General features: G+C 33.1%; 1 non-coding gene across 1 annotated transcript; it reads right to left on the bottom strand.

Moving 5' to 3' along the window:
- Positions 1 to 4,556: 4,556 nt before the first annotated feature.
- LOC126002776 (U6atac minor spliceosomal RNA) lies at positions 4,557 to 4,673 on the bottom strand. Its single transcript, XR_007493414.1, has one exon. It is a non-coding gene; the product is annotated as a U6atac minor spliceosomal RNA (small nuclear RNA).
- Positions 4,674 to 10,937: the final 6,264 nt, after the last annotated feature.

Here is a 10,937-nt window from a genome sequence, read left to right as displayed (position 1 = left end):
ATGGTCCCAAAGCCAGGAGAGATTTCTGAGCACATAGCCAGGAGTAACCCCTGAGCTTCATCAGGTTTATACCCCCTCAAAAAAAAAAAAAAACAGTAGGAAATCAACTTGAAGGCTACAAATCTTGCTAAAATTTGTACTTTATCAAAATATTCTACTGGAGTTATGCAAACTACATGGCTATCATTTGGAAAACCAAAGTATTGTACTATTAAAAAAAAGAGAAATATAAATTTAAAATGATATTTTAAATCCACATAGAAAAGATCCACACTCTTAACTTTGTAGAATTAAGAAAACATTAAATGCAAAATTTAATGAAAATTAAAGAATAACTTGAAATAAAATTTTAAAGAAATTAAAAAAAATATTTAAAGAGGTTGGGGCCAGAGCAATAGCCCAGAGGTAGTACACTGTTTTGAAAGAAAGGAAGCAAAAATAAGCATCTTCTTTATATGCCCCTCTTCTTCTATTCCCCCTATGTTCATATATATATATATATATATATATATATATATATATATATATATGTATATATGTGTGTGTGTGTGTGTGTATGTGTGTGTATAAAGTCTGGCGAGGAAAAGGCAGTACCTTGAGAGTAATAAGAAAAATAAAGTGTTTGTGGACCATGCATATAATATATAGATATTAACTACTATTCATTTTAATAAATGTAAATAATACATGCCTTGAAATATTCCTTGTTATGCAAAATAAAACTGGATAAAATATTGAAAGAATAAATTAAGGTCAAATGCAATAAAAAACAAAGAAGTATCATTTTAATTTAAAAGGAATTCATGAGCTAGAATGATGATGCTGCAGGTAGGATGCCTGCCTTGTATTCATTCAGCTAGCCAGAGTTAAACCCCCAAGACCCTAGGTAGTCCTTGAGTTCCACCAGGAGTGATCCCTTAATACAGAGAATAAGGAATAATATCACAAACATACATGTTTTCAATATGAAACAATTTTAAAAATAAAATAAATGTGCTTCATATCACTTTATTGAATACAATTATTTTATTTACTTGTATAAAATTTATTTATGAGGTGCTGTATTGCCATGGTTCTATATCACTTAGCTATTGCTTATAAAAGTGCTTTTTTAGCTCTTGAAAGAAGCTAAGTTGAATCATTGCCTAAAGCCAGAATCCACTGTTCCTTCACCACAAGGCTATCCTCTCCCCCAAGGAGTTCCCTATCAACAGCTGAATGAAGTAAAAGTAATAGAGTAAAGCACTTAGTCAAATGTGAAAGCTAATTTCTGCCATTTATTCCACCTTCCCCTTCTGTGAGGATTTTTCAAACCCTCTCATGGCCAAAGTGTGTTCTTTCTCCAAATTCCTATCCCAAATAGAGTTCTTAAAAAAATAACATCTTGATATTGCTACTGGTATGATTCAGCATGTATTTTCCAGAACACTTTAAGAAGATGTATAGAGAAGCAATAATTAGTTCCAGCATCACTAACTCCATTATGTGATTTCAGAGTACATAGACTATTTTACATTGACACTAGTGGGAAAGGAAGTACAAAATGTGATTTGGTTCTGAAATCCTAAGAATTGCTCAAGTCTGAACTGATTAAAAGCAAAAGCACAGTACTATTACCATGAAGGAATAATGATTCCCTGTTTTGAAAGTCAGTTTCAGTTTTAGTTTCCCAATAGAATAGTAATTATATTATTTAAGATAATATGGTAATATTGCTTTCTTTAATATATTTTAAGAAACAGAGAAGGATCTTCTGTGACAATGATAGTTGAAACTTATCACTCTGGACAAGAACTGGATGCTGAAAGGGAATAAAGTGACACATATGGCACACTTTCATTAACAATAGTGAAAACCACAAGATCAAAAAATGAGAGAAAGAGAAAGAAAGAGAAAGGTAAATTTAACCTGTTCCAGAGGATGGAGAAGTAGGTGTGTGTGTGTGTGTGTGTGTGTGTGTGTGTGAGAGAGAGAGAGAGAGAGAGAGAGAGAGAGAGAGAGAGAGACAGAGAGACAGAGACAGAGACAGAGACAGAGACAGAGAGAGAGAGAAACTGGGGGCATTGGGGGTGGGAAATGTGCACTGCACTGCAAATCAAAGTGTCTAAAAGGGAAAAAAATGAAGTGAAGAGTAAGAGAGATAGAGTGATAGAGAGAAAAGTAGAAAAATGTCTGCCCCAGAGACAGCAAAGGGAGAAAGTATCAGTGAGGGTCAGAGGCAAATTGTACACATTAATGGTGGGAAATGTGACCCGGTGAAGGTTCTTGTACATTGCATGACTCTAACTTAATTATGATCAACTTTATATGTGCGGAAAAAAAGACCTCTATTATGAACAACATTGTAATCAGGATCTTTAAATAAAAAAATTAAACTTTAAGTGAAAAAAACAGATATTTCTGAAACAGGTTGGAAGTAAAGCTTTATATTTAAATAAGGCCTCGGATTCTTCAAGGATAAGCAATCAGATTAAGACCAATTTTCTTGTTAACAGGAAACCATCACACTTTCTCCGCACAATCATAATTCAAAAAACCTCTTGGGAGGTCTTGGAAATAGGCAATATCTGGAAATTGATGTGGAAGGGATATATCGCAAATGTAAAGGTGATGACTATTTGACTTGACATTTCAAAAGCATGCACTTAAGACACACATTGATGTAGGTTGTGGTTTGTTGCTCTGACAGAGATAAAAGCTAATATTCAGATATAAATTAGAAGAGCAAGTTAGTCTGAAGCTACCACTATCACAATTAGGAGGCATTTCAGGAACTGTAAACTAGAGATGATGACATAAACATTTTTTGTAAATTATAATTATATTGACTAAAATATTTTATTATATCACATTACAGTTAACTTAGTAAATATAAGAGTAGAAAATATGATGGCTCCCATAATAATCTATTACCCGAATTTTCTATAAATAATTCAGAATGATCCTTTCAAATAGTTTTATAACATTTACATTATTATCACATAACAAAAAGGAAAAGTAATAATTTTTCACATCTCTGTTTTAAAATGTAAATAACAAATCCTAATTATTTTTGAGAAAATTAAAAATATTGTCAAAAATGAAATTTAAATAAAATTAATTTTAAAATCTGCAACTTAGTTTAATTCAAAATGTAATATATGGAAGGACATATTAAACATATGCATTGAAGGGCCTGCGCAAATAGCGCAGTGGTAGGGTGTTTGTCTTGCACGACCACTGACCCAGGACAGTCCTCGGTTTCAAACCCCAGCATCCCTTATGGTCCCCTAAGGCCAGTAGTGATTTCTGAGTGTATAGCCAGGAGTAAACCCTGACTGTCACTGGGTGTGACCCAAAACCAATATATATTTAAAAAATAATATAACTGAAAGTATTCCTTTACCTAGAAAAAATACTGTAAAATAAGCCCAAATTCCATTTCACATAGACAGAAATTTTTAATTCAATTTTACAGCAGTAAAATTGCCTTAAATTACCCTTGTCTATGAAAACCATATTCACTCCCTAGCACCAAATAACTTTCCCGTAAGCTCCTCCAGGAATGAAGAATAACTCCTGAGAACTGGCAGGTATAACACCCTAAAACAAGCGAAATTTAAAAACCTAAATATCAATATATCATTATAAATATACATCTATAAACAACTGGGTTCACACATACACTTCAAAAATATCAGTTACTTTAGATACGATATCCTTTACAACACTGATACCTAAAATTAGATCTTGAATGGTCCCATTTAGTCGAACGAACATTACAAAACTAATGGAAAAAAATTAGTAGAGGAGAAGGTCACATTCAGAGGTGCTCAAGATTTATCCTGGCTCTATCTTTTGAGGGTCTTAGAGGAGAGCTTATATGCAGTTTCAGAGCTAGAACTTGGGGTTAGTGGGCATTGAAAACACATAAATCCTGAACTCTATAATTACCCTATACACAGGTTTCTATGTTCAAAATGAAAATCAAAAATAGTACTTACCTCAAAGAGGCCACAGAAAGAAATGAAATCATCCATTATAAATTAAACAACTGGACAGTACCTGCTATTATATCAGTATTTGGTTTAATTGATGTCAAAGGCAAAGCAATATATATAAACAGTAAAATATATATAAACATAAAGGCTTATATTAAAACACATGTGAAAGACACAGGAAATACTAATATCAAAGTGTAATGATGCTCATTAAAGGATGCTGTTTCCTGGAGTACTGTATATAAATAATATATTTTACACATTATATTGTTAACTAAATTTTAAGTAATTTTACTTACACTCATTAAATGCAAATATGAAAACAATGAGACTGAAATTATTAACTTAAACTTCAAGCACATATCACTAATGTAAACATACAAAACAATAATTAATATAAATCTTCAATGTAAAATTATTTAATTTCATCTTTGTTTTTTGTTGTAGACCAAAGCCTCTTCCACCTTTTTCCCCTGGATTTTTGGGCTAAACCCAGGGGCGTTTCAGGGGTTACCCTGGATCTGTGATCAGAACTTACTCTTGGTAGGCTCAGGAACCACATGGGATGCCAGGTGGATTGAACTGGGGTAGCAATGTGCGAGGCAAATGCCCTACCCACTGTGCAATCACTTCGGGCTCCATCTTCCATCTTTGTCAAGGGGAGTGCCAACCTTCTCTCCTTTCACACAGCATTCATTTTTGTAAGGAAGTATAATTTTAATGAATAATTTAGTATACACAGAAAATAAGCACTATTTAAAAAATTGCAAAACAAAAGAAACTATAGTATCACTAGCTAGTTGTATCATTATGCAAAATTCTGAATTCAAAATACAAATGTTGGTAACTGGCCAACTAGTGTAGATAAAGTTAAGTGGTTGAGAAAAGGTGATGAATATACTTACCCATCAAATGCCTTGGAGCACAGTGAATTTAGAGAGCGTCCAAACCATTGCCGCTTACTATCCCGAGCCCTTAGTGACAAAAAGAAGACAAGAACAAAACAAATGGGTTGCAGCATACTACAGTCGTGCTTATGTATATTTTGGGACACAGGTTAACTGCGACATAGACATGTAACACCTACTATGACAGATGCTAAGCAGGGTCAGCTCCAAGTCAAAGCTGCTGTTTTGGGGATTGGAAGTTTCGAAATCAGCAGTCAGCATTGAAAACAAAAGCACTGGCAAAATTCAAAAAGTAATATTATGTGGTCAAAATATTATTTGTCCTTAAAACTTCTTTTGCACAGTGAAGATCATGAATGAGTCGGGGGATCATGATTAGCCAGACTTAAGAACAGATGCTGAGCTTGACCGTAGCAGACCCCTAAATAGGCAACTATAAGCTAAAAAGGAAAGTGCAGCTGGCAAGGGTGTGACCCTTTCATAAATGCAATGTACAGGACACACCGAAAGGACAACCAAAGGATGGATTTCTGCATAGCATGCACATTTCCAAAACTGAAACAGAAGAACCAAAACAGGTCCAAGAGGGTCACAAACAGACAAATACAAAAGACAAGCTCCCGCAGGAGCGAAGAAAAAGTAGGATTTAAAACCTTTCATCCATAGCACTGCTATCTGAAAGAGAATCAGGAAAAGAAGGGATACAATGTTAGATGAAGTACTGGTATTTCAACATATAAACAAATAATTATTTATTATATTACACTCTTTAGAAAACAAAATAATAAGATTATCTCTTCAAGTCCAAATGTCCCCCCCGAAAAAGAGTAGTGGCTGATATTCATTATTTAAAAATCTGGAAAAGACTCCACATGTTTTCTAAATAGTAAAATAGAATAATAGAATTTAATGAAAGATAATGCGCCCTATACAGAACAGAATGCAGTTGACAGATCAGAAGTCCTTGGCTCCAGCTGGTTCTGTCCTCTTATAAACTCATAGGGGATACTACAAAACTTATTCTGAAATAAGAACACTAAAACATGAAGTAAACCTCATATAACTAGAGGAATTTTAAATTTAGAGTTTCTCATATCTTGCAAAGGTTTGATCTGTGGAATCCATAAGGTTCTCAGGAGCGATTTCTGCCAGGAAACCAGGAGTAATTCCTGAGTGTCGACAGGGTGGTTCAATAAACCCCTCAATAAAACTTTGTGTAATCTCTAAAATACGATGGAGTAAACTTTTAAATATGAGTTTTAAAATGGTAATTTCTTTTTTTTTTTTTTTTTTTGGTTTTTGGGTCACACCCGGCAGTGCTCAGGGGTTACTCCTGCTGTCTGCTCAGAAATAGCTCCTGGGCAGCACGGGGACCATATGGAACACCGGGATTCGAACCAACCACCTTTGGTCCTGATTGGCTGCTTGCAAGGCAAACACCGCTGTGCTATCTCTCCGGGCCCTAAAATGGTAATTCTGAGTCATCAACTTAATTATGGAGTCTTTAGGGAATTTCTGTCTTTTTTTTTTTTTTTTGTTTTTGGGCCACACCTGGTGACTGTCAGGGGTTACTCCTGGCTAGGGGTGCTCAGAAATCACTCCTGGTTGGGGGACCATATGGGACACTGAGGGATTGAACCATGATCGTTCTAGGTTAGTGCATGCAGGCAAATGCCCTAACCACTTGCGCTCACTGCTCTGGGCCCAATTTCTGTCATCTTTAAAATTAAAACAAACATCACCATTTTTAATTCAATTTATGAAAAGATTAATATAAATGTATAAAAGTTATAGTGCTGTAGCCAGACACAGATTACATATACACCTATTAGGATTAATTAATGACACCTATTTTTAAGCAAACCTATAAGCAAAAAAATAAATTAAAAAGAGAAATTATGTTATTCCAGACAATATCATATCCTAGTAATATCTAGTTTCATAAAAGAGTTACAATAAATTTAATTTGATTTGACTGAGACTCTCATTTCTTTATGAACAATATATTGAATAAAGATAGTTTTAATCAGGGGCCAGAGTGCTGACACATTCTGAGTTGCATAGCCCGGTGTAACCCCTGAGCATTATTGGTGTGCCCAAAAACCAAAACAAAAAAAAAAGAGAAATAGTCTTATCAAGAATAATCATGTTTTCTTTTACTAACTATGAATGAATATATTTTGACTTTTTCATTTATTAATGCATTCATTTTGTCATTCTTCTATTAAAAGAAGACATTTTCTCAATTATTGAAAAGTCACATTCATTAATTTTTGACATCTTTGTTTTCTTTACTATAATTCTCCCCTAGAAACTTTCAGAGCGTAAGATATAATCACACTTCTTTCTGTATAAAATGCATCAATTATCCAGTGCTTCCATGAAAGAAAATCAATCCATATCTACTGCAGATTCATAGTTCATTAGTATTTATTCACATCCTAACAATGGCCACAATTAAACTTTTATTATTTTTGTTCAATGTCATGCTCTTAACAATCTGTCTTTGCATTTTTAGTATTTTCCCCTGAAACAAGTGGCATTCTTCTACACCTAATTCTCAATCTCTGAAATTTATTTCTGTAATCTTTTGATTATGTTTAGGACATTACACAACCTTCTTTTTTGGGGGGTGCTGGCACTCAGAAATCATCTCTGGCAGGCTTGTGAGACCATATGGGATTCTGGGATAGAATCCAGGTTGACAGCATACAAGGTAAACAGCCTACCCACTTAGTATCTTAGTTAGATACAAAGTCCTTAAAACATTAATTTAACACCAATTTATTCTATATTCTGAGAGAATAAATGTATTTCTAACTTCGTAAAATAACCAAATTGCCCATAAATATTTGTTGGGTACTTAATGAATAACCCCAAATAAACTGTCACTTCACAGAAGTATCTAAAAGATAGAAAAAGATAGAAATATCATTTCACTATTTTGTAAGGAAGATGAATTAATTTTATTGTGGAGATCAATTTAATAGCTAAAATTATCAGGGTAATGTTTTGTAAATTGAAATAATCCGAATCGTAATTAGCTGAATAATAAGCGAAACCTCTTAAACTCTTTATAGGTTAATTATGAGGATGTTTGAAAGATATAATAATATGTAGGTGCTTTCCTTACAAGCAGTTGACATGAATTCAATCCCTGGTATCCGATATGATACTGCCAGGACTTATCCTTTACTTCAGAACCAGGAGTAAATCTTGACCCAAAACATTTTGTAAAAGAAAATTAATATTTTCTAGATGTCTGTATGCTAATTGATATTTAACATATAGAACTCATAAAATGGCCTTTAATACTTCAATATTGATACTTGAATAAATAAGTATTCCAGAATATGCTTAATTAATGCAATGAGTATAATAATTATAAAAATACCTAATTAATTAAAATAATGCCAGGTCATCTATATAAAATCAGCAAGGATTAGGTTAAGCTAATTATATTAATTTTAATAATATAAAAATTAATTCCCATATCCATGTGGATATTATGAATCAAATACAGTGATGTTTATTGACAATAAAAATTATATAAAATTTTAAGAAAACAATGATATCTAGCAATATTCTGTTTTGATGGGGAAATGTTTTTGAAAGCTAATACTTATGGTTATCTATATTATGTATTTTACTATACATTCTAAAATACTTTTGTTTCTTCTTTTTTTTGGGGGGGGAACACCAAGAAGTACTCATGACTTACTCATTCCTGCCTCTGTACTCAGGGAATAATTTTTGCAAAGCATACCAGATTATATATGGTGGCAGAGATCAAATCTGGATTGGCTGCATAGAAGGCCAGTGACTTGCCACTGTTTTTGTCTCTCAGCTCAGGCCTTCTAAAATATTTATGTAGATAATCTAATCTCAGTACTTAAGGTTGCTTGAAAATACAGTTGCTGCAGACATAGTTAATTAAGATGAGGCTATACTGGATATGTGTGGTTCCTAATATAGAATTAGTAGCATCATTCTATAGAGAAGTGATATAGAGACAAAATACACACAAGAAAACCAATATGGATAGAATTAATGGAGTTCTTTTAAAAATATTCCTTTTGTTTCTTTTATTTATTTATTTACTTTAATAAAATGAATTATGAATTACCATAAAATACACAATGACGAAGTTGTTCATGATTGAGTTTCAATCCTACAATATCCAACAGCCATTCCTACACCAGTGCACATTTTAACCAGCAATATTTTACAGTTTACCTCATACAATAACCCATGCTCTCTCTATGTACCTCTATGGCACCCCCCCCTCTTCCTTTTTTTACTTCTAGATATTGTGGTTTACAAGTGTTACTAAAGGGTTTCCATATATATATATATATACATCACTCTATCTCATTTTAGCACCCAGTTCTTCCCCCAGAATAATTTCTAGCTAGCTTTGTCATAGCAATCTTCTTCCACAAGCAAGCAAGAGGACAGACAGATACTTCTCAATGTGTTCTGACTGTCCATTGTCCTGATGACATACCTTGAGCTCAAACATCTACTCAACAAAATTATCTTGTTCTAAACTTCTCAGCTTGTGGTATGTTGTTATATACACCTTATCAAATAAATATTATTTTAAATATTAAAAAATCTTCATGGAAATATTTTATCATCAAATATTATAAAAATGCATGATAAAGTATAAAAGACATGTTTGACTATGAAGTAGCATGATGCCAATACTTTTTAGTATATAATACAAGGTGTAACTCAGATTTAATCAAGAGCACCCCAGAAGGAATTTCTGAGCACAGAATCAAGAGTCAGCCTTGAACATAACCAGGTATGGCCCATCCTAACTTCTATTATGTAGTGTTATCTTGATGCATGGACCCACAGAACAGTTTGGACAGGACCTGAGTACTAAGTTTGGAGTATACTCTTATAACCACTGAATGTGCCTCTCAAACAAAACAAACAAAAAAAAGAACATGTCATATTGGAAAAAAATAATTTGAGAAAAGTCTAAAATAAAATCACTACATGTAAATAATATAAATATTAGCTTAAAATTTAGTTAGGGTCTCAATAGCTGTAAGTCAAGGGCTGAATAAGAGAGATAGGAGAAAATACAACAAAAAGTATCCCAAGAGGGTGGTGCGATAGTGTAGCGGTAGAGCATTTACCTTGCATGGGGCTGACCCAGGACGGACCATCAATCCCCAGCGACCCATATGGTCCCCTAGCCAGGAGCGATTTTTGAGCACAGGAGTAGCCAGGAGTAACCCCTGAGCGTCACCGGGTGTGGCCCCCAAACAAACAAACAAACAAAGAAACAAAAAAAATAGTATCCCAAGAGACCAAAAAAAGGATAAATATTAAGTAGAGGTAATAAAAGTGATACATAAAGTGACATCAAGAACAACCACATATCAGAGTTCCAGAAGGAAAGAGAGAAGACAGAAGTCTTCATAAAGAAATAATAAGTGGTAATGTCTGTATGTGGGGAAAGAAATCAGTCGTATAGATATTAACTCCTAAAGATAATTAAAAATAAAAGATTGGTTCACACAAAAATATGTTAAAACTGAAGTGGCAAAGAAAAAATAAAAAGAGAATTTTAATAACCACGGTCCCCTGATTCAATGTTAATATATACCTAATATATTACTGTGAAAGATATGTAATCCACTTTGGTCAAAATAAAAATTATTATATAAAAAATAAAGTTACTAAATTGATTTGCTGAAAAAATAAAAGAGAAGAGAATTTTAAAAAAGCAATAAAAGAAAAGAAGAGATGCAAAAAAAATTTCTTTTTAAGAATATCAATGCATTTAAGAAAGCAGAATGTCACTAAAAGAAAAAAGATTTCAAAAATATAACTGCCCAGTTAGGTTAATAAGCACATTTGCAAAACTGATTAAAATATTTTCATACAAAGGACAGTTAAATTAACAATAATTATTGTCAAGTGATATAACAATAGCAAACTTTTTTATTTAGAAAGACTTGTACAATCTTTATGGTAACTATAAAACAAAAATCTAAAGCAGATACATTTTGGGGGGAGGCACACTCTG

The sequence above is a fragment of the Suncus etruscus genome, chromosome 2 (genome assembly GCF_024139225.1).
Source record: "Suncus etruscus isolate mSunEtr1 chromosome 2, mSunEtr1.pri.cur, whole genome shotgun sequence".
Lineage (NCBI taxonomy): Eukaryota > Metazoa > Chordata > Mammalia > Eulipotyphla > Soricidae > Suncus > Suncus etruscus.
The sequence above is the reverse complement of the archived record's forward strand: the minus strand, read 5'-3'. Positions and strand labels throughout refer to the sequence as shown.